Genomic DNA, 25,283 nt, shown 5'->3' with positions numbered 1-25,283 from the left:
TGCAGAGGTGTGCAAGGTGTGTTGCAGCATGGCTGATAAATATCCCCTGTCATCTGACCATCGATGGTGGTTTTCCACTACCTCAGTGTCCTTGTTAGGCATTGCTCTCAAGAGTGCAGACTCTAATGGATGGGAGCATATTGTAGTGGGTCTGGCCCTTTCCTGGCAATCTGTGGGTGTCAAGGAGGGGGGTGTTTTCCTGTCACTTGGTGGGTACTCAGGAGTCACCCTCATCAAGGCTCTCAGTGGTTATAGAATACACTTTCCCTTCATCTCTGCCATCTGCAATGGCAACTTTCCCCCTTTCCCCTTACTCATTCTGCCTCTTCAGTTAGCACTATTAGCTAGGCGACTCCCCCATACAGGACTCCCAATGGTGCACCACTCGCTAGCTTATGCAAGACTGCACCTCCCCCTCTCTGGGTTCCTCAGTCTGGCAGGCTTCCCACTCAACCATCTCTGAGGCTACTCCCAGTGGTTTCCCTCCTCCTTCTCTCTGTCCTCCCCTAGGGGCACCCTCCCTCCAACCTCTCTTCCCTCTCCCTTTAGTTGGCGGATGCCCTCAGGTGCTTCTGCCACCTCTTTGAAATAACCCCAGTCCACCAAGGAGAAACAGGTGGGGAAGTATGTGGAAGTGGGTGGTGAGGTTGGGTTGGACCAGCCTTGGGAGAGGGAGAGCCTAACTGGTCCCACAAACACCCTTTTGATCCATGTCCAGCCTCATGGTGCAGTGGTTAAACTGCTGTACTACAGCTAAAACTGTGCTCACGACCAGGGTTCAATCCCAGGTAGCTGGCTCAAGGTTGACTCAGCCTTCTATCCTTCCAAGGTCAGTAAAATGAGTACCCAGCTCACGGGGGGGGGGGCAATGTATAACCTGCATAATTAACTTGTAAACTGCCCAGAGAGTGCTTGAAGCACTATGGGGCGGTATATAAGCAGCACTCTTTGCTTTGCTTTTGCTTTATGTCTACCATACTCTGCGATGTTCAAAGGGAACTAACTGGGCAACGATTATCTGTCCAAGGGTGCCACTCTGTACTTCCAAAAGTCCCTGTTGATCATGTTGGTGTTAGAAATGGAGAGTTGACTTTCTAACTTGGTGTGGCATTAGTATTTAATATGAATTCACCATAAACATGTTTGTGCAGCCCCTCTCCGGTCCAGATCATACAGCCTAGGAGCAGTATGTGGCCAGACCTGACAATAAACTTTAGTACAAAGAAATGCAGCTTTATGGCTTGGTGACTTAAGTTCCTTTTCATGTTCTCTGTTGGCTGTTTCTATGGTAACAAATCAATATTGGACATTCTGTGTGTGAAAGTGTAACACACAGGGATAAATATCTGCTCAACCCTTCTACTGTACCTGCAGACATTCATCCTTGTTTGGAGTGAAGCCAGAAGTAGCTTTATGCAGGACATATGTTTGCTGTGTGTATATACTGATGTTATGCCACTATTCTGTGCAGCAAGCAGCAAATGTGTGAATACTATTATTAGGGGTGTGACAAATCTGTCAGTCTTGTTTTCCTTGCATTTCTCAGCTTATTGGCAACACTTTCTCATTTTGAGCCCCTCCTTTCTTCATGCTTGTTCATTTGTGCTTCGCTTTTCTACTGTGCTTTTCTTTTTCTTCTTTCTTTTCTCTACATTTTCCACATTGATATGTCTATGAGCATTTTTGAATTGCACTCAATTTAGTCCTTTTATAAAATATACAAAACCAGCTTTGTGCATATTTTTTCTTTTGCTATAAAGTGTTGCAAGAATTGTGTGCGCGTGTATATTGCACTGCAATCCTCCGAATCCACCAGGAATTCCCCCAGTCAGAATTTTGGGAATTGCAGGCAAGAAATCAAAGTCCTCAGGGGTGTTTTCAAATACAGTAGAAGTGTAACCCTCAGGAAGCCTCCTCAACTACTTCCATTTCGGCTATGAAGAATGAAGAGGTTGGGAGAAGCTAAGATGCAGGGGAGCCACTGGAAGTCTCTCTGCTGATTAGGATGCCTCTTAAAAACCTACTTTCCTGCTTTCTGAGAGCTACTGAGAGTAGCAGTGGAAAACATTACAAAAATGCAGGCCTAATATGGATCCTGTTTAATAATATAGTTATTAGTATTGTGTCTCATCTATTTTTTTTCCATTTAATTATGCTGGTCATCATCGCTATGCTTAGACCTCTCACCACTTCGTTGTTTCTGGCTAGAATCCTCCTCAGGTTTCACCTATATGTAGGGTTGCCAGATGTCAGGCAAAAGGAGGACATGTCCTCCTTTTTAGCCTAATGTCCTCTGTCAGGCAGGCAAAGATAAAAATCTTTAAAATGTCAGGCTTTTGTATATTTTATGTTATAATTTTGGATGGAAGGAGGAGATGTGGAAGGACCCCCTTCCCCTTGGCTTTCCCCACCCCCATCTGTCTGCCGACTCCTCATATTTTGAAAAAAAAGCCTCCATAGAATTTATTTTTATTTTTTAACATGACCGTTTCTTCGTCGGTTCACTAAGATACATTTATTGGCAGCTATTGTAGTAAAATTGTAATGATTGTGGGTTTAATCTGGAACGATTCAAATGAAACATTCAATATGTCCTCCTTTGTCCTCCTTTTTGTCTTTCTATGTCCTCCTTTTAGTACCCATGTATCTGGCAACCCTACCTATATAGTAATGTTTGGAGATACAGTTCCCATAGGTATACCTATTATTAGAAGATGAAGTATAATTCTAATTAAATTCCCTTGATGAAAATCAGCTAACTATGTTGAGAATTAACTGCTCTGTCTTACTAGTTCTGAATGTTTCATTTCCTCAAGTGTGGTCCTTTCTTTTTCTGTCTCATTTCCACACATGGTTTCTAGTTTCTGCTTCGCTGTGGCCTTGGCCTTCCAGTTCCTGTTAGGATCTCCTTCTGTGCAGGGTTAGTAGATGGCAGGGCACCAGCTGAAGTCTCAAGGCATTGTTTTGCTTTCTTGGTTCTACAGCTGGTAAGACAAAACTCAGGATGAATGACAGGAAGAGGAAGTTTGCCCTTGATGTGTCAGGTGGGGTTAAAGCCTACGCAAACATTTTCACACATTTTCAACTGGTGGCAGGGTCCACTAACTGTGAGCAGTCCATTTGCTCAGCATCAGTGCATCAAAAAGCTAAAAGCAATGGGCATTGATTAGAGTAAAAAGTTAGTAGGTATATGGCATGGAGGTATCATGCCATGTGGAATGTGGATGAGAATTTAGCACAGAATCAGAACTTGTGAAACATCTTCTTGTAAAAGGCTTTGGTAGCTGTGGTTCAAGAGCCTGGGGAAAAGACAACCCTGTTGGGCGGCACAAAGCTTCTCTCAGGCCTCACATCAGCTCATACTCCCATCATGACAAGTGTGCTTTAGGTGAGGCATATGGAATGCAAATCTCAGTGGCAATAGCAGCAACCACTGTAGCTGCAGGACACATTTTGCAGCTAAAAAACAAACAAAGAAGCCACTGCCCTCAGTACTGGTTTTCTGTATTACCTGGTTAGCTGGGTTTCACCAAGATTCTGCACCCATTTACTTTTTGATCACATTCATAATCAGCTGATCCAGAAATGGTGCTGTCTCAACACTCCTCTGCTCTGCCTTTGGGATGTCACAAGGGCCTGTTGTGTATGTAGGATCACGGAAGCTTTCTCCCTATTGATAGAAGTGAAGGTTTGACTTATTCAAATGAGGCAATTGCCTCATAAAAGATTGTTCTTACTTGAAAAAGAAAAACAAGCTGTTTGTGTGTGTATTCAGAAGAGATTATCCAGCCTTGTAAAAACAGGCTCCTCGACCCCCCTTCTCCTTGCTTTCTTTCTTCATAACTCAAGGCTAAAAGCTAGATAAGCATGGAATGTTGAGACAAGGGGCCCTTTAGGGAAAGTGATTGTTCTGCGCATGTCTAAAATGTGTTTTCACTAATCCAATGAATTGTTGCTAACTAACTTAATGACCTCAAAGGCCCACCCCTCTCGCCCTGAGGGGACAGCTATAAGACTGTACCAATTCCTTTGTTCTTTGAAGAAATCCTAATCACCCACAATTAAGGTGAAATTGGTTTTTCTTCCCGCCAAACTGCAGTGGCGCTCTGTTTTTGTTTTTCCTTTTTATGTAAATAAAATGAACTTCAATAGAAAAGCCTTCGTGTCTCAATCTTTTGTTTAAGGTAAATTGTTTGGCATAACAATTTGGGGGCTCGTCCGGGATTTCTAAACGCCCCGATTGGGGCTGGATTTTTATCCAGTTGAGGTCAGGCAGAACAGGCGGCGGTGAAGTGAATCGGAAGGCGCCTCTGCCTTCTTTTAAGGCAGCCGCTTCCTTGCCGACGCTTTGGCTGCTTGGCATCAAGAACTCGGAAAGAGGCACGAACGCGAGAGTTTTTTTTTTAAGCCGGCCGGCCAACGAATCAACGAGCCAGCAGATCAACGGACCTGGTAAGTCGTAGTGGGAAACTCTGAAAGGGTTGGTTGTTGTTGTGTGAATGAAGAGTGAGTGACCTTGCGGTTCCCAGAGGTGGCCGTTGAAGTAGTCCGGGACCCTGGGCCAAGGTGTGCGACTGTTGTCTGTACCCTCCTTGTGTCTGCGTCAGAGAGACCCCTTACTCTCTACGCAACCTCCCTATCCTTATGTCTTTGTCTCCCGTGGGATGGGAATACAGACTTCCAAAAGGGCCCGCGGGGGTCCAGAAGAAGGTCCAGAGGGGACCGAGGAATTCCGAGGGGGACGCCCCGACTCCAGGCCTTCTTGTGGGGGGGTGGTAATGAGTTAGGAATTCCTGGCAACAGTGCGGTGGGCAAGCTGTTGCTGCATTGGGAGTCTGTAAAAAGGTACAGGAGTTTCAGACAGAGAAGGGAATGGTCCATGTGCTCTGGAGTTTAGACACAATTTGATATTCGTTCTAAAGGGCCAAAATTTGGCCCATCCGCCCCGTGTCCCTTATGTAGATTTTTGGATATGGTACCTAATCAAATTTGGAGAAGAAATAAAACTGGCAGTGAGTAGAGACTTGATAGGTTCTAAGTTACAAGGTGAGGAAATGACAAAATTGGAGTTTGTAAATTGGACTGCTCCACCTCAGTAAAAGAAAAGGAGGGGGATGGCGAAAATAAAGACGGGACGCTGTCCGAGGGACCAGTGACCCGTTCTCAGGCACGGCAGATGAAAGAGCAGGGAGTTAGTGCCCAGTATCCACTCAGAGAAGTCTCAGAGATGCTTTAGGGATTATGATTTACAAGCCCACAGAGCTGCTGCACATTTGTAAGCAGCTGGCCGGAGTCACCTAGGAGACTCTGGCAATTGCCGCTCGAACAGAACAGGCGGCCGGGGAATCCCTTCCAGGAGTAACCCCTGGAGATTGGGATTTTCAGGATGAAAATATCAGAGGGTGAAGTGCAGAAATGAAAGAGTTCTTGTTGAAAGGGTTGGAGGCAACAGTCCCTAAGACTGTTAGCATGAAATTGGCTTTTTGGTCAACCGTAGGTTCAGTTGAATATCTGGAAAGGCTAAAACGCAATATGCGAAGGAACACTGGGCTGGACCCAGAAGATTCAGGAAAAAGTGGTAGCAAGAAGAGAAAACTGGAGGAGTTTTTCTCTGCCCTACCCGCTCAGAAGAGAAGGGAAAGAGAAAGGAGGGGCAAGGGGCCCTGACTGTGTTCACTTTTAAGGTGGCTCAGGAAATACTTAGGTGAAGCTAGGCAAAGAGAGAGAGAGTATGTTGTAAAGAAGGCAAGGAAAGTTGTTGCAAGATCAGATAAAGAGTTTTGAGGGGAAATGGGAAAGGAAAGGCTACAAAGGAGGGAAAAATAAGTGTGTAACAAGCGATGCAGCTAGAGGAGGAAGGAGATTCAGGAAAGGAGTCCTTAATAGTGCATGCCAGCTCGGACAGCAGAACTGTTTGCTCTAAGCTGAGCACTACAGTTAGCTGACAGGAAAAAGGATTAAAAAGAGAAGAAGGAACGTAACTTTCTCAAAGTTCATGAAAAACACAGAGAATGTTATCCAAAAGTGTATATGAAATGGAATCCTCAGGAGGAGTCCTAAGAGAAATAGGAGCGAATGGAGAACAGGGAGTGAGAAAAAGCTCTTTTGGCTTGTTAAACTTACTGGGGTATAAAGGGTTAAGAGTAGGCACAGAGTAGGAGAAAAAAAAAAAATCGCCTGGTGTTGAGGGAGGGAGATCCCGGCCAGCGTTAGGACTGTATAAACACATGCAGACTTTAGTGATTGACAGGGTAATTCTTTTCCATCTAAAGGGGCTGTAAAAGCCTATTGGAAAGCTACACTTCTGGATCTGTAAAATTTGTAGTTAGAAAATGGGAAAATCACACACACACACAAAAGACACTAGGGGAATTGTTGACTATGGAATCCCACAGAAAATCATGCAGGAAAATGACAGATGCAGTATGTGGATTGATTGGCAGAAGTACGTGTTTAAAAGTCTGAATTGAAAAGGAGGCTTTGGAGGTGTGATAGAGAAAGCCGCCCAGAGACCTTTGGGTAGAGTGGGCGGCATATAAATAAATAAATAAAATGCAAGGGAAGAGAATTTGGAGACAGGAGAAAGAAATAGGTTAGTAGATAAGAGATAGCAAGCAGAATTGCTGGGAATGTTCAGATCACCCTCCTTGCTGCTCCAGATGCACAAAGTGGGAGTTGGAGAGACAAGGGGGGTTGATTTCACACCAGGAATGGTTTGCCTGTTTTACATAGGCACTTTCTGTGGGAATTCCTTAGAAGTCACTTTTGCATTCAGGGGTCACTACCAGTTTTAAGAGATTAAAATGTGTGGTATTTTTATTGAGAGTGAATTATCTAGAAGCCACAGAGGATCTAATCATTGGCATGGATGCCTTGCAAACTATGGGTTATGGTTTAATTCCTATAACAAACAACTACATCGAGCCTAAATCCGGAAATCGTTAGGAGAAAATATATTCCAGTTTTAAGGTGAAGAATGTGAGAACAGGAGTAAATGCAACATAGGAAGCGATTGTCCTGCATTCTTCACACCAGCATAGGACTATCCTTGGCGGTGGATGATGGTCAGTAGGCTGCTACAGATCGAGGCTATTCTCCTTGAAAAACTCGATCTAATACTGAGGGTTTATCAGAAACTGTCAGGAAGGAACTGTGTAATGAACATGATGGTATTGCCCTGACTGGTCTACAGATAAAGTTTAGGGAAGACCTACAGGAAGAGGCAATAGAGGGAACATGGAACCTGTACACTGACGGTTCCTCTAGAGTAGTGAATGGGAAAAGAATAACGGGATATGCAGTGGTAGAGAGGATGGGGGGGTTCGAAGTTGAATCTGGACCCCTTCCCCCGTCCATGTCAGCTTAGACAGCAGAATTATATGCCCTAAAAGAGCTCTAGACATAAGCACAGGAAAATCTGTAAATATCTGGACAGACTCTAAGTATGCATGTGTAGTAGTCCACGTTTTTGGAAAAATTTGGAGTGAAAGAGGACTACTTACATCCCAGGGAAAGAATTTGGCCCACCATCAGTTGGTACTGGACACCCTGGAAGCGTTGAGCCTCCCGTCCGAGGTAGCTATTATCCACATTCCAGGGCACCAGAAGGGAAACTCCCCGGAGGTAGTAGGAAACCGGCTGGCTGACGAAGTGGCAAGAAAGGTGGCAGGAAAAGAATTGAATCCCGCCCTCTTAGCAGCCCTTATTCCTACCAGTAAAGAGATCACTGCCCCTTTGGTGTATTCACAAAAAGAGCTTGAATTAGCAGAGGAGCAGGGAGCTACAATGGTGAACGGCACGCTAAAGTTGAGAGATGGAAGACAATGGCTGCCCGAGGGGGTGGTCAGGGAAGTCCTCAAGGCATTGCACGAGGGAGGACGCTGGGGAGTTAAGGCTCTGGTCTCAGCCTTTCTGCAAAAATATACAGGGAAGAAAAGTGTGGTCACACGCCAACACCATTTTAGCCCACTGCATTCCTTGCCAGAGAGTAAATAAGAATAACCCGAGAAAAACAGAAATGGGAGGACGACTTCTGGCCATCCACCCCTTTGAACATTTGCAATGTAATTTTATTGATATGCCAAAGTCAGGACTTTGGAATCAGTGTTTGATAATAACTGATCAGCTCACTGGCTGGGTAGAGGCATACCCTACGGCTCGGGCAACGGCAGGGACAGTTTGTAAAATCTTATTGGATATGGGTTAATCCAATCAATGGTTAGCAACAGGGGTAAAAACTGAAAGGATGAACCAGACTTTGAAAGAGCAAATTAATAGTTGATGCAACAAGCGCAGTTGCCCTGACCGAAGGGTTTGCCCCTAGCAGCTGTATAGCATTACAGGACTCTCGCCCTTTGAAGCCTGTGCAGAATGGAAATTTGGGATGTTAATGCACAGAGATACACAGAGAGTGAGCCTTAATTTAGATTTGTTCAAGGATGCCTTTATAAGAAAGTATTTGCTGGCCCTATTCTCTATTTTCTCCGATAACAGGGAGCGAGGCATTTCAGTGCAACGGACGCTATTGGAGGTAGCAGTGCGTTCCTTCCACCCCGGGGATTGGGCTTATATCAAGGCATAGGAGAATGAACCGCTCGCCCCAAGATGGCTTGGTCCGTTCCAGATACTGTTGACAACAGAGACTGTCATCCAAACTGAGGAAGCTGGTTGGACTCACTATACCAGAGCCAAGCGCGCAGTCGACCCTGAGGGACGGTGAAAAGTTGTGCCTGTGTCCAAGGACGGACTAAAAGACTATTTTTAAACGACATATGTAATGTCCATTAGTCGGTTAGCGCATAAGTATTGTCCTTTCTTTAGTGTGTATATAGAAGTAAGAAAAGTTAATAATCTGGTCCAAATTTGGCAGGTACATTTGAGAATAGACAGGAGTCTTAGGGGACTCTATTTCTTAAGAAGATATTCAATTGGTGATCAAGTAGTGTTGGAGGACGAGGGGACCATTGATTGGGAGGAGGAAAGGAAAATCTTTAAAGATCAAGAACCTTATGAAAGTACTGACACTGATAGTTGCTCTGAAGAAGAAGGGTTTTGAATGAGGATTGTCGGATTTCATTGTCCTGCCCAGGTTACCACTATTTGGGTAATTGCTGTCAGAGTAATGTCTATAACTCCCTATATAACAGGTAGAATTTGTCCCTGGTTTTCCTGTTCAATTAGTCGAACACCAAAAGGGGAGGTGGAAGAGTGGAAGGTACAGATACAAACCACTTCCTATTGGGACACTGAATACAAAGGGTTGGCCTGTGGTAACCAATTGATGGTACGCAAAGAGGTACGAGGTAAGGGCCGTGGAACTTTGTATACCAGCACTGAGTTGGCTTCAAGTCTAGAGTTCTGGCATAACCGAGATTGCAAGCAGTGCCCCCTCATTAAAATCAGAGATAGCAACATCAGCCCTGGATCAGAGTCAGACTCCGACTAGGTCATTCCCCGAAGAAAGTGGTCTTTCTACTCTCATACTTTCACCTCCCGGCAGTTTACTCGGAGTATCAGGTGATATCTGAAACTTAAAGACCCCCTGATAGGATTGGATCCTTTTGAGCCTTACTGTTATTTGTATTGCCATTTTTGCCCTCACCATTGGAGTGCCAGAATAACTAAATTTGACGAAAACCCGGCTTTGAGGTGGTATGTGCTTAAGGTGAGATATCCTGAAGGGTTGTGGACTGAAGCTTGTAGGCTGTAAAAATGCCAATTGCAAGCTGTCCGTGGAGAATTCAATCTGATAGCTCGGCGCAGGCAGAGACCAATTCCCAAGGGATGGCTCCGTTACGCATCTTCGGTGCACCACGAAACGTGTTAGAAGTGCAAGAACGCAAGCCCCTGGTCAATGCCCAGTCTAGATTCAGAGGACGAGGAATGGAATTCCCACTACAAGCGGAGGTAAAGCCCACCCCTCTAATGTCTTGGAGAAATATCAGGCAATTGTTTATTGGCAGACCACGGGTTGATGGCAAAATAAGGATAGTGTTAGGGCTCTTCTTGAGCCTTGTGCTACAAGCTACAGGATCCACCTGCCCCTGTGTAATAACGACAAGGCAGGGAAGCAGGGAACAGCAGACCTTAACCTATAAGTCCATCTTCAATTGTGTTGATAATATTGCCTCCTGTGCATTTGACAAGGTAGAGTACAAAATTTGTCAGGACTCCCTTGGAACTCAAACTTGTTACGACCCTAGAGAAAACCCTGAGAGAATTTGGATTGAATTCCGTGTTACAGTAATTAGTAATGGAAGCTGGACTAGAATTAAATGTGGTGGAATAGGCTGGGTTCAGCACAACATGGTATGGAGAATAGCAGCAAGTGTAGTCTAGAAACTCACCTGTTTGTTCCTGTATGAAACTGTGTGAAGTTAGTCACCTAATCTACCACGCCCTGCAAGCCTCAGGAAGGTGCCTGTAAAGTTCGATTGTACCTGGGGCTCCTATGAAAATTGTCCAAGTGAAAGACACCTTTGGTTGGTCTGGGGGAGGGGGGAGTTTTCATAATTGTGAATAAGTCAAAAGAAATTATAAAAAGAAAACGGGGGAATTGATAGAAGTGAAGGTTTGACTTATTCAAATGAGGCAATTGCCTCATAAAAGATTGTTCTTACTTGAAAAAGAAAAACAAGCTGTTTGTGTGTGTATTCAGAAGAGATTATCCAGCCTTGTAAAAACAGGCTCCTCGACCCCCCTTCTCCTTGCTTTCTTTCTTCATAACTCAAGGCTAAAAGCTAGATAAGCATGGAATGTTGAGACAAGGGGCCCTTTAGGGAAAGTGATTGTTCTGCGCATGTCTAAAATGTGTTTTCACTAATCCAATGAATTGTTGCTAACTAACTTAATGACCTCAAAGGCCCACCCCTCTCGCCCTGAGGGGACAGCTATAAGACTGTACCAATTCCTTTGTTCTTTGAAGAAATCCTAATCACCCACAATTAAGGTGAAATTGGTTTTTCTTCCCGCCAAACTGCAGTGGCGCTCTGTTTTTGTTTTTCCTTTTTATGTAAATAAAATGAACTTCAATAGAAAAGCCTTCGTGTCTCAATCTTTTGTTTAAGGTAAATTGTTTGGCATAACACTATCACTAGTCTTAGTGTTTGGCCCTGAAAGCTTAAGAGAATGTGATGGTGCTGACTTGGTAGAATTATTTATACCGTTGATGCATCTGATTATGCAGTAGCCGTATCTGTGGTCCTGGATCCTTAGTTAAAACTCTGTTACACAAATGGGAGTGTATGGTCTCCTCCTGAGGAGGTCCACTTTCTCGTTACTACCATGGTGCTGCCATTTTTGCTTATCTCCTTGGGCCAAATATGCAGAGCTATCTAAAAAGGGACAGGAAAACAGGGATTCTTCCCCTCCCTCTTATCATTGGTCACAGGCAGGGGCCTGGCTGGGAGGTCTGAGGTGCTGTGATCCAACAAAGTAACTTTTCCAAATGACAATGAGACCTGCCATCCCCATTCTGGCTCCACATCATGTCCTTTGCCAGAGAAGACAACATTTATTTATTTCCTTAAAATCCGAAGTTGACAATTTTGCATGTCTAGGGTGGTAAGTGAGTTTTACAAGTGACAACCTTGAAATAAATAGTCACCCACAGCAAACACTGCAGTGTCTTGTAAAGAATGATTTCTAACAAGTAGTAACTCAAGCCTGCCTTCCCTCCTCCCTGACACTACTAGAGCTCCTCTGTTGGAGTCCTACCTTACTTGAAAGAAACACATCCTATCAGTAATGCATGGTTTGGTGCTGATAGGAAATGCTGTTAATGCTGAGAGAGAAAAAACAGTAATTCTCATCCATCATTTTAACACACTTCACTGTGGACTGAGCAGAGATAAGGGATTCTTGTCGCACTACAGTTTCCAGCTTCCTCAAATCTCTTCCTTTTTTTATAAGTGTCATAAATGTTTGTAAAGGAATTTATGACTGAAATCTCTGTGAAGCCATGCAGGTGTATAAGGAACAACAGGAAATGTTGATTAAAACTTTTTTTAAAAAATGACATTAGGAAGTTGACCTTCTTGATGGGGTTTTTGTTTTGTTCTTTTATCTGGCAAGGAGACCTTTCTCTGCTCAGTTATTCTTCAGCCATTTTGCAGGCAAATTGGAGTCAAGGCAAAATACTCCTGTTACTCTGTAGTACAGAGCATTTGCTGGCTGGACAGCCATAAGCTGTACACACCAGCTGTGTTATGCTTAATATAGTAACAGTTTTATGTTTCCTTGAGATGGGTTAAATATTGCTTCAAAGTATCACTAGAGATGGGCGCAAATTTAAAAAATGATGATTCATCATAATTCATCAAGGTTGGATGGTCGTAAGACCAGATAGGTGGGGTACAAATAAAATAAAATAAACAAACAAACACACAAACAAATAAAATGGCTCCCCCTGTGAAAGTGCCCTTTAGCAGCTGGCTTGTGGCAGTGCTGGAATTTCCCCCAAGCCAGCTGCTAAAGAGCACTTGAGAGTGGCATTTTGTGGATATATAAGGCAGAGGTCTGAATCCCAATCTTTACCAAACCTAGAGGGACTGTAGAGAAGAGCTGGGAGAAGCTTTGCTGCATTGTTGGTGTCTCTAGGTGCCTGGGGAGAACTGTCCTGTTATTTGTGGGCGTATAATTTGGATGTCCAAAACTCAAACTTCACCAAACTTTCAGGGCTTGTAGACAAGAGTCAGGGGGAGTTCTCTGAAATTATGAAATCTCTAGGTGCCTGGTGTGTGTGTGTGTTTATAGTCATTTCATCAAATCTTCAGATTTTCACAACAAACACATGGAAGTTTGATGCTGAGTTGCACGATTTGGTGTGGAACAGATAGTGCCTAGAAAGATTTCTTAACTTACAGCAAGTTGTTCCTAATAGTTATGTTTTTTGTGTAACAGGATTTTTGCCATTGTTTATTTTATTGTAATCATTCTAACTGTGTGTAGACATAACTGCTTTTAATGGTTTTATGGCTATTACAACTTTTATTTGATTTTGATAATGCTACAGTTGAATCTGGTTTTGCTTGTTTTTATTATGCTGTATGATGATTGTAAGCTTCCCTGAGCAGTGCATAATGAAAAGGTGGGATAGATGTGCACTAAAGAAAATAAAGTAAGTACCTCTTTGCTCCACCCTGTGGTCACTTTAAAAATAAACAAATACCCTGATTCAGTGTTTTGTTTTTGTTTTTTACACATTTATCTGAAGACATTGCAGATCTCTAATTTATATTGGGCAAAACTGTCTTGGTTAATTATGCTGGTATCATGGTGAAAATTATGGGAGTGAATTGCTGCTTTTTAACAAGTCACCACTTCTGCCTCATGCCAGCTGGGCAGGCTGGTGCGTATCAGGGATACATGTATCAACTCATAACTAGTGGCAGTTTTCTGCTGTGATTTATGTCATTTCACCTGTGCCCATGTACCTAAATCAATAGAATTCTGGGCAATATTTAATCTGGAGGAAGAGTACAACCAAAAGACACAACTTTAGAACAGTTTTCAAACAATCTGAGAGTGAGATTCCTGCTGGCTCAGCTGGAATGGGCATCAACCTTCCCCATGTGCAGATCACCTGTAGATTGGGGCAGAGACAACCCTGCCAGAGGAGATACCCTTGACCATGCAAGGTGTGGTCACAGCAGGACTTTTACTTAAGTAAGATCCAGCCCTGGTAGAGGAGGACCTATGGGCAGATATTGTTGACTGGGAGGCATGTAGGGTGGAGGAGATCTTTTCATGAGAGGTTCATTCCTAAGAAAGTTGGGAGAAGATACAGATGCTTGACCAAAACATAGGGGACTGGCTGAAGCTGATCAAGAAGGTTGGCCACATCTGGTGTGACATCAAGTTTGGCATCATAAGGCCATCCAGTTGGAAAACCAGCATTATGCCCGGTGCCAACAGCTCAAGAACCAAAACCATCTGCCTCAGACCCAACCACCCCCTCCACCTTCACAGGCCCTTCACACACCACCTGGTCCAACCCATATATGCCCAGCTTTTCACACAACTGAATGTGCCAACCAGGCATGCTTGAAGTTCAGCTGCACCAGTGCAGAGCCCTACTGCATGTATGGAACTGGAGGAGATGCAGCTCAACAGTACAGCCTGACTAGAAAAGGGATTCACACTATTCACCTTCAGGAAGAAGTGTCAGCCTACATTCAGCAGCCCTGTTGCTGCACTCCCTTCCTGAGGCCCACCTGTAAGAAATGTTAGACTTAGTCAAGGAGCAAGTTTTGTGCTCTAGGCAGTAGACATACTTAGAGTGAAGAGGAGACTGAGAGTGAATTGAACTCCCTGACAACCTGTGTAGGTTTTTTTTTTCTGTCTGGGCCTGTTGGCCCTTTAAGTTGGGTGCTTGTCAAAATAAAAGGTTTCAGTTTTGCAGGAACTTCCTGAGTTGTCGTGAAGGGGGAACCAAGGGGATGCTCAGACTGAGCAACAAACCAAAACCATAATCAACGGGCCAGGAACCCTTTTCAGGAACCCTTTCAGATGTAGTTGTCTAGAGGAGATTGGGATGTGTGCTCCTACCCTCCTTCCCATTCCCAATGTCTCTGCGTTAACAGGGAAAATTCTACTGAAATTATGCTGAATGGACTTACACAGGTCTATGCAACTGGAAGGCCTGCTTTATGAGGACTCCATTTCACCCCATCCATCTGACTAACACACACACACACACACACACACACACACACACACACACACACACACACACACACACACACACACACACACACACACACATACACACATATTTAAAGGGACTTATGTTTGTTTGTTTGTTTGTTTGTTTGTTTGTTTGTTTGTTTGCAGATGGAGCAACCAAAAATGAAAGCAGCTTAAGATGCACCAAATATCTGCATAAATTCTAAATCGATTAGGACTTGTGGAAAGAAGAACCATGAAATCTAGTGTCTAAAACCTATGGGCAGAATCTTGTTCCTTAACACAGTTGCATGAGGGGAATCCTGCAAGCGGTTCATCACGCATCCCCAACAGCTTCCAAATGAGCAAACAGTTTCACACACTTGGTCGTGCAATAGGTAGCAAATAAAGGAGGAAAACTGCTTCCACAGATGTTTTTAACCCCCCAGTTCATCTCAAATGATTTTGATGAATAGCTATTGGAATTCATTGTGGCAACATCTGAGAGGTGAAGAATCTTCACAAAATTCCTCATCCTCGTGAATGCCTAGACACTTTAAGATACAGTACCCTGATAAGGAATCATTGGCAAAATGCCTCATCTTCTCCTTAGAGTAAGACAAAGGTCTCCACCTGCTTAGTTTAAGGTCTTCAATTTTACACAGAATCCATTCTTTCTGAGAAGCAAAGCATATACAGAGCAAGGCCTGGCCAATTGTGAGACTCATGTAATTCATCTCAAGGCTTTAAATTGTCGAATGGTTGGGGGAGTCACATTCCTAGTGTTATCTAATTACTGACTGAAATCCTCTTGTTTATTGTAATAAGTTGCAATTAGAATAGGCCCACTAAATCAGTGTGGATCTGGTGAGTCATCTCCTCTATAAGTTCCATGGTTTCATGATGTCTAGTAGCAAATATGTCGTGCAAGGACACCCAAGACGGACAGGTCATAGTGGAGAGTTCTGATTAAATGCACTCCATCTGAAGCAGGAATTGGCAAGCCACTCCAGTATCTTTGCCAAGAAAACTCCATGGACAGAAAAAAAAGGCTAAAAGATGTGACGCCGGAAGATGGGACCCTCAGGTCGGAAGGCGTCCAACATGCTACTGAGGAAGAGCAGGACAAGTAGCTCCAGAGCTAATGAAGTGGTTGGGCCAAAGCTGAAAGGACACTCAGCTGCGGAGACCCTTGGAAGTGAAAGGAAAGTCCGATGCTGCAAAGAAAAATACTGCATAGGAACTGGAATGTAAGATCTATGAACCTTGGGAAGCTGGATGTGATCAAACAGGAGATGGCAAGAATCAACATTGACATCCTAGTCATCAGTGAACTAAAATGGGCAAATTCATTTCAGACAATTATCATATCTACTGTTGTGGGCAAGAATCCCGTAGAAGAAATGATGTAGCCCTCATGTCAAAAAATGAGTAGAAAAGTTGTAGTGGGATACAATCATAAAAATAATAGAATGATTTCAATACGAATCCAGGGCATTCAACATTAAAGTAACCCACATTTATGCACCAACCATTGATGCTGAAGAGACTGAAATTGATGAATTCTATGAAGACTTACAACACCTTCTAGAACTGACACCAAAGAAAGATATTCCTGTCATTATAGGGGACTGGAATAGGGAATAGCTAAAGTAGGGAATCAAGAGATAAAAAGAACAAGAGAAAAAGCTGATCATCACACAAACTCTTTTCCAACAATACAAGAGGTGACTCTACACATGGATATCACCAGACGGGCAATATCAAAATCAGATTGATTTCGGTATTGCCCAAATCAACCTGTAGCCAAAGATGGAAAAGCTCTATACAGTCAAAGGTTCTATACAGAGCAGCCAAAGATGGAGATGCTCTATATAGTCAGCAAAACCAAGACATGGAGCTGATTGTGGTTCTGATCATCAGCTTCTTATAGCAAAATGCAAGCTTAAACTGAAGAAAGTAGGAAAAACCACTGGGCCACTCAGGTATAATCTAAACCAAACCCCTTATGAATACACAGTGGAAGTGAAGAACAGATTTAAGGAACTAGATTTGGTGGACAGAGTGCCTAAAGAACTATGGATGGAGGCTCGTAACATTGTACAGGAAGCAGCAACAAAAACCATCCCGAAGAAAAGGAAATGCAAGAAAGCAAAGTGGCTGTCCAACGAAGCCTTACAAATAGCAGAGAAGAGAAGGGAAACAAAATGCAAGGGAGATAGGGAAAGTTACAGAAAATTGAATGCAGACTTCCAAAGAATAGCAAGGAGAGACAAGAGGGCCTTCTTAAATGAACAGTGCAAAGAAATGGAGGAAAACCAGAGATCTGCTCAAGAAAATTGGAGATATTAAAGGAACCTTTTGTGCAAAGATGGAAATGATAAAGTACAAAAATAATAGGGACCTCACAGAAGCAGAAGACATCAAGAAGAGGTGGCACGAATACACAGGGGAATTATACCAGAAAGATCTGGATGTCCTGGACAACCCAGACAGTGTGATTGCTGTCCTTGAGCCAGACATCCTGGAGAGTGAAGTCGAGTGGGCCTTAGAAGGCTTGTCTAACAACAAGGCCAGTGGAGGTGATGGCATTCCAGTTGAACTATTTAAAATCTTAAAACATGCTGTTAAGGTGCTACACTCAATATGCCAGCAAGTTTGGAAAACTCAGCAGTGGCCAGAGGATTGGAAAAGATCACTCTACATCTCAATCCCAAAGAACTGCCAAAGAATGCTCCAACTACCGTACAATTGCACTCATTTCACACACCAGAAAGGTTATGCTTAAAATCCTCCAAGGTAGACTTCAGGAGTAAGTGGACCGAGGACTCCCGGAAGTAGAAACTGGATTTCACAGGGGCAGAGGAACTAGAGACCAAATTGCTAACATGCTCTGGATGGTGGAGAAAGCCTGAGAGTTCCAGAAAAACACCTACTTCTGCTTCATTGACTATGTGTGGACCACAACAAACTATGGCAAGTCCTTAAAGAAATGGGAGTGCCTGACCACCTTATCTATCTCCTGAGAAATCTATATGTGGGACAGGAAGCAACAGTTAGAACTGGATATGAAACAATTGATGGGTTCAAAATTGGGTAAGGAGTACAACAAGGCTGTATATTATTTCCCTGCTTATTTAGCTTATATGCAGAATACATTATGCGAAAGGCAGACTGGATGAATCCCATGCCGGAATTAAGATTTCTGGAAGAAATATGAACAACCTCAGATATGCAGATGATACCACTCTGATGGCAGAAAGTGAAGAGGAATTAAAGAACCTCTTAATGAAGGTGAAAGAGGAGAACACCAAAAATGGTCTGAAGCTCAACATCAAAAAAACTAAGATCATGGCCACTGGTTCCATCACCTCGTGGCAAATAGAAGTAGAAGATATGGAGGCAGTGACAGATTTTACCTTCTTGGGCTCCAGGATCACTGCAGATGGTGACAGCAGCCACAAAATTAAAAGATGCCTACTCCTTGAGAGGATGCAATGACAAACTTAGACAGCATCTTAAAAAGCAGAGATATCACCTTGCCGACAAAGGTCTGCATAGTCAAAGCTATGGTTTTTCCAGTAGCAGTGTATGGAAGTGAGAGATGGACCATAAAGAAGGCTGACCACTGAAGAATTGATGCTTTTGAATTGTGGTGCTGGAGGAGACCCTTGAGAGTCCCCTGGACTGCAAGGAGAACAAACCTATCCATTTTAAAGGAAATCAACCCTCAGTGCTCACTGGAAGGAGAGATCCTGAAGCTGAGGCTTCAATACTTTGGCCATCTCATGAGAAGAGAAGACTCCCTGGAAAAGTCCCTGATGCTGGGAAAGTGTGAGGGCAAAAGAAGGGGACGACAGAGGACAAGATATTTGGAAAGTATCATTGAAGCTACCAACATGAATTTGACCAAACTCCAGGAGGCAGTGGAAGACAGGAGGGCCTGCCATGCTCTGGTCCATGGGGTCACGAAGAGTTGGACATGACTTTACGACCATAGAACAAAGTAGCAATTTACTTTGTTTAGTAAGAGTATTTCTTTATCATGTGCTTGTGATTTTGGATGTTTTGCTCAAGAAGAATATGAGAGCAGCTGGAAATTTTGATTGGTGATCTCAGGTGAGGAGAAGAATGTAGCAATTCACTGCCACCTTGCCTGCAAGGCTGAGGAGATTAAAGATATCTCTCCCTGAGATATTTAACTAAACACATGAAGATGGTATGGGGAGAAACAGGAGATCTGTCAACTCCTCATGCAATTCCATTACTCTTTACACAAAAAGGGTGACTTTCTTAAGCATCTTTATTCATGGAGTCTCTCTCCATAATTTAAATACCTGATTTGAAGGCAAGCAAAAATTCAGAAAATCCCTTCCATTATTTTGCCTCCCTGAAAGTTGACCTCAACAAATGAAGGATCCAGAAATTGCAGTCCACTGTGGTGGAGCTAACAGCTAACTATCCTGTAGCCTTCCAGTGTGTTTGCACCTCTGACAGCAAGAATATCTGAGTAGGGTGCATTTACAACAAAAAGGATTTCAATGATCAAAATAGGCGGATTATCACAAATAGTGAGATAACTTGGTTGTGAAGACAAATGTGTACATGGACAACAAGGGTTAAAAAGAAAGAAAAATCATTTGAGGAAATGGTAGCAATTAGGGAAAAAAATAAACAAGCAGACAGGCAGACAGATAGCACCAAAAATGTTCCTTGTGAATACAATGAGAAGAGGTCCAAACTGTTATTCTGTGTGGGTTGATGAAACAGTCATTACTGAATTAGATGGGCTTGTTCACCCACTGCCTGCTGCTTCATAACTGTTCACTTGCGTGAGAACAAGTAATTCCACTCTTTTGAGGAAGTTCCCTGCAGATTGTTCTCCTTGGGATTTGTAGGACTGGAACATCTTGAGCTAAGCGCCAATTGATTCTTTTGTGTTTCAACCCCTCATCCTTTGCCTTAATCCTTTTGTGCACTATATTTATGTTCACTTCTAGAGCCTTTTTTTTTTCAGTTGAACAGCCTCCTTGTTAACCTGATGTGTCGGAATTAAAGCATGAAGCATTTTGAATGGAATAGCCAAAATCTCCCCAATGTTCTCCTCCTCCTTTTGCAATGCAGGAAAGGATGGCAATTCACTCTTATCATTAAGGAAGCTATATGGCTTTGGGATTTGAATATGGTAATTGAGTATAAACTAGAAAGAAATTTTGGTGGGCACAGCATCTAGTAAAAGAGGTTAATTAGTTGGTTGAATGACACTTATGCCATGATATAGGGGCACAGAATAAGATGCAAGCAATTAAGGATACTATACATATACCACAATCCCTATTTTCATGAGTAGTAGCAACTGCTTAAAATAATTAAAATGCCACTGATTAAAACAAAACAAAACTGCCACCCATACTGTAGTATTTTTTTAATTGCTTGCATTCTGCATCTCATTCCAGGGAATAGATTTAGTAATTAATTATCATAGGAGGCATTGCATTAAAGTATATTTCTTCCTATGAGATTTATTTTAATGGAACAAGGCTGAAGAAAACCTTAAGGTTTGGCAAACTGATGTTTAAAACATTCCTTAATAAGCTTTGGTTGGCCCTTCTAATAAAAGGTATTAATACTGTAGCTGGCTCCTTCTTATAAAAGATATATCAACAGAAGATCAAAAATGGTTATGATAATGTTCCTAATTAGACTGAGTGTATTAGTGGGGTAATGGTTCTTACTTTCTAGATTTATTTTTGCACTGGAATCACCACTGAAATTAGATTTTTATGTAAATCATTTAATGGCTTCTATCCTTTTACCGAGGTTCACTGCCATAACATAAACAGCAAATCTTATGAAATTGAATCGCCCCAAGTTGAGAAATCACCATAGACATTGTAAGTTGCATACCAAGTTCCATGACTCAGCATGCAACTGATAACGTTTATGGTGATTAAATTGGGGCAATTTGCTTTCGAATCCCATTCAGTTAGAAGGGGTTAATGAAACCAGCCACAAAACATCCACAGGAACAACATTCCATAACATGACCACCCAGATCTACCCGAATCACCCATCATTGCCAGCAGGGACGGCTGAGGGGTCTGACGCCGAGAGAGGCTTGGAAGCAAAAAACTAGAAACTGGGCCTTCTCGGTGGTGGCCCCTCGGCTGTGGAATGCCCTTCCAGCAGAAATTCGGCTGGCACCCTCGCTGGGTGTTTAAAAAAAAAAAACAGTTAAAAACTTGGCTATTTAAGCAGGCCTTCCCTCCAGTCAGCTAAGTTTTTTATTTTTTATTTCTTCCTTCTTATTCCATTTTGCTAACTTTTAATCTAATTGTATTAATATTTTAATTGTATTTTATGATTATCTATATTTTATATTGTCCATTTTATGTCGTAAGCACCCCGAGTAGACATGGTCTAGAGGGGCGGGGCATGATTTAATAAATAAATAAATAAATAAATAAATAAATAAATAAATAAATAAATAAATAAATAAATAAATAAATAAATTCCAGATATGCAAGAAGATTTTTGCTAATAAATGTTAAAAAGCTTCCACTTATTTATTTATTTATTTATTGCCCAGCATACCATTTTGACTTAGAAGAAAACTGGCCTGCCATTTAGTAAATAAATAAACCAAAATATAAATCAGGCTTTTGAAATCTGTAACCTCCTCTCCATGATAAGCAATGCAAAGCTTCAAATCCTGTTGCCTAGTGTAGCAAGTTGCAACTACCGTATTTGCCGGCAAATAAGATGACTGGGCATATAAGATGACCCCCCAACATTTCCACTCAAAATATAGAGTGGACGGCTCGGCTGCAGCGCCGGCGCCGGCTGCCCGGGGCTCTGCCCGGACCAGCCCTGGAAGTTCATGGTCAGTGACGAGGCCCGAGGAGGGCAAGGAGGAGGGGAAGTGGCCGGGAGGGCGGTGGCAGTGGAGGAGGAGGAGGGGAAGTGGCTCTCCAGCAGCAGGCAGGCGAGTAGGCCGCTGGCTCAGTGGCGAGGAGGGGAAGCGGCCGGGCAGGCGGCAGCAGTGGAGGAGGAGGAGGAGGAGGAGGGGAAGTGGCTCTCTGGCGGCAGGCTCTGGCTGCTCAGGCATGGCCGGCTCTGCTTCCCTCCATCCATCCTGGTCCAACTGAAGTGCACCCAGCGTATAAGATGACCCCCCATTTGGAGGCATGTTTTTTGGGCCAAAAAAGTCATCTTATACGCTGGCAAATACGGTATATTTATTTATTTGTTTCTTAAATTTGTGTATTGTCTCAATAGTGCAGGGCTGAATCACTTCAGATTAAAAAAAAAAAATTCAAGCTGTATGAGGTGACCCATTCCCAGTCCTGGTTTCTAGTTTGTCCAATTGTACTTTGTAAAATGATTTCAACCTCATTATTTTCTTTATATGTGCAGTGCTGTTTTCCATCACATTTCTGCTGTAGCTTTTTGCTCTTATCCCCCCCCCCCACATTTCTTCTCTATTAAATTCATTAGTATTCTATGTGTATAGATATAAAAACTTCTTTGCATATATATAATGTGTAGTGAGATTATTATTCAGTGTGCTCATGTTCAGAAAAAAATAGAAGTGGTGTTTTGTGATTAGTAGGATGTAAATGTAATAGGAAGGCTGGAAAGGGAAAAGGCTGAAATCCTTACTTATTTCAAAATAATGCCTTTAGAATGTCTTTGTTTTTAGTACACTCAGTAGTAACATATTCCTCCTTGCTGAACTGCTCACTCAAACAGAATTAGACCTTTTTATGGAGGAAAACCATTCACCTTCATTCAGAGTATGTCAGAGCCAGGGTGAAGGAGCAAATATTTGAATGCTATTCCATATGTGTATGAAAATGCAGCAGTGTTAGCAGGAGACTTTGCTAAAACCTTCCTGACAGAATCTTTGTTTACAGGGGTGTAGTGGGGAATTTTGATTTCACATGAGTGAGCCTTTAAATACATAGTCCTCCATACAACACAGTCTGAGGTAATATAGCTTAGCAAACACAGCAACATATGCTTAATCTAATCATATATATCACCTCTTAGAGTTTCAAGATGTTCCAGCTTTTGACAGGAATGAGAAAATTACCTATGTAGTGAAGATTTAAAAATGGTCAAAAAACCTGTCCTTTAATAAATCAGCATTCTTTAGAAGGTTAGATTAACAACATTCCTATGTATAGAAGATGCCCAGCTGGTGTGTAAAACCTTTTAATTAGGTATTAAATGCTACTTACTTGTTGTGAACTGATACAACTTCTACTGTGAAGTACTGAAACAACCTTTCATATCCTCTAACATGCTAACATGGCCATAGTTCTGAAGTTGCGCCGTACTTATTTTTGTCACCTGTCGACTGTGCCGATGCAGAATTGGGAACTAGGCAATGGATTTGTTATAGTATACTATGGTAAACAGAAGGTTATTGATTTCTTGGATTTCAGCAAAATTAATTTGTAGGATGTTGCTCAAAGCAAAACCCCAAAATAGATGTTGGGTTTTGAATCTCTTGTAAAGTAAGACATGAATTTAGGAAAGCATTTTCCACCCACTCCTATATATCACAATGAAAAGTACTATTATTGTTTAAATCTTTGGTTGTCATCTCTTCCAAAATACTGGCAATAAAGGCTGACTCTTAATGCTTTTTTGTTGCAAAAATAATCAATAGTTGAGTTCTGAGGGTTGTGTTTTGCCATGTTCCATAGAGCACTTAAGTTAGCACACAGAGCTGTAATTCAGCAGCAGCGGAAACCACATGGTATCATACAGCTTGTATATAATTTTGCTACCTTTTCAAATGAAGAAAAGATTTCAGCTGTGAGTGTTATATTAGTTGCTGCTTTGGGAAACTTTTATACCTGTATTCCCCAGATATGGAACTTTTCCCCAAGGGCAGCCATTTAAGGTAGATTTGAGTCTATTTGCTTTTTTAAAGCAGGAAAGGCTCAAACATCATAGCCAAAGAGGAAAAGGATTTCTAGCATTTCCCTCACATTATTGCCCCCTGGGTTTGCTTAAGCCCTGTAATTTCCATCAACTATCTTCTGATCTAGCATGCATTATTTCTTTAGCAAATTTTTAGAATAAATTTAAATTGTAGGCTACCATGTGTGCCAGGCCTTGGAGAAAAGCAGCATACATATAAAATAAAATACATTACAATAAAATAAAATAAAGAGAAGTGAAGTGGTAGAAAAGAAAAGAAGAGTTGGATAGAACACAAATATCATTTAGTCCAGCCTCTTGTCAATGTATAATCCACAGCTAAATCATCTCTGGAACTCTGCCTGTGTAATTCTCATCTTCTCCTGGACCCTTCCTCCACTGCCCTGAAACACAAGGGAATGTGAACAGCCCCATTAGGGCTAATAAAGGCCTTGAGATCTTTATAATGGTGACTGTACCATTCAGACATGAATAATTGCCTCCATCTTTCCAAAGGTAAACAACCTGTTGACTTCTACATGTTGTAGATCATAACTTTCATCTTCTCTGGAGCTTCTCTATGAGATCAGGAACCTTGAAAATTCAGTGCTCCTGGCTTTGTGAAGAGGCTGAATGTGCAATAGTCTGCCTCTTTTTCAGTCTACTGTTCCTTTGCAGTCAGTAACAAGCAAAGGGCAGGGCTAAGGCAGTTTAATTCTTCACATGTTCCGCCCTTTTCTGAACATCTGCATAAGGTTAAGGTCTAAATTCCATGTGTGAGTCTAACTCCTTTTCAAGGTCATCTACACTAGAGGGTCAGTGACACATGTTGCACACAAAATTACAAGGTAATGAAATGTGTAATAATTGTGCTAAAATAATACACAAGTGATGTATTGATACAAAGACCAGTTATAGATACATGTAGGCCACAACTATTTTATTGGCTACAGCTACAGGGTTTGGTATGGCAAGGGGCCAGGATCCAACTACTGGACACCCTGCCTTTTCGCTTTTTATGCTCTCCCAACCCATGTGGAATTGCAGGAGAGTGTTGTGCTTGTTGTGCCCTCTGAGGTGTTCTGGCTATATATGCCCTTACACTTGCCTGAGTAGGCTGCTAGGCTTCCTTAAGGGAGTCAATCCACAGAAAGCAGGGTGTGCCACATCTGCTCTTACTTGAAAATGTTCTTGTTCAAAGCCTCCAGCATCGCACAAGGAAGTGACGAAAGAGAAGTGGAGAAAACCAGGATTTTAGTGCATCAACTACATGCAGCATGTCAAAACTGGAGAAAAAGCGAATAGGTAGGAGAAATGTAACACCAAATGTAATACCAAAAAAAATCCACCTAGGATAGGAAAAAAACCCACCTTCCAGTCTCCATCATCTAGCAGCCAACTTTTGCCCAAAACAGCTGCCTGGAATAAAGTTAGGAATGGAAGGCAAGGAAGGTGGCAAAGCACCAAATGGCAGCAAACACATGACTGCCTTATTTTACACCAGTTAAATGATTCCCTTGTTGGATCAACTCCAAAAATGTGTGTTTCTTGATAGATATATGCTTCTGAATGATGGAGAATGACTGTAGTATTTATTACAGACAACTGTACAAAGGCTGCGCCAAGTAGGGTGGACAGTGCAACATAATTTTATTTTATCTAGGTTCTTATATTTCTTTGGAGTT

At 42.3% G+C, this 25,283-nt stretch overlaps 1 protein-coding gene and 1 long non-coding RNA gene across 2 annotated transcripts in view; both read right to left on the bottom strand.

Moving 5' to 3' along the window:
• LOC144588839 (uncharacterized) overlaps positions 1-11,083 on the bottom strand; it is a 209,508-nt gene extending 198,425 nt beyond the window's left edge. The window contains exon 1 of the long non-coding RNA XR_013544570.1: positions 6,249-11,083. This is a non-coding gene — a long non-coding RNA (uncharacterized LOC144588839). The remainder of the gene's footprint in view (positions 1-6,248) is intronic.
• The window catches only part of LOC144588623 (uncharacterized), a 297,555-nt gene that overhangs the window by 194,093 nt on the left and 78,179 nt on the right, over positions 1-25,283 (bottom strand). The window lies entirely within an intron of this gene.

The sequence above is a fragment of the Pogona vitticeps genome, chromosome 4 (assembly GCF_051106095.1).
Source record: "Pogona vitticeps strain Pit_001003342236 chromosome 4, PviZW2.1, whole genome shotgun sequence".
NCBI classification, from domain to species: Eukaryota; Metazoa; Chordata; class Lepidosauria; order Squamata; family Agamidae; genus Pogona; species Pogona vitticeps.
Note: the sequence above shows the minus strand (reverse complement) of the source record. Positions and strands in the feature narration are given on the sequence as shown.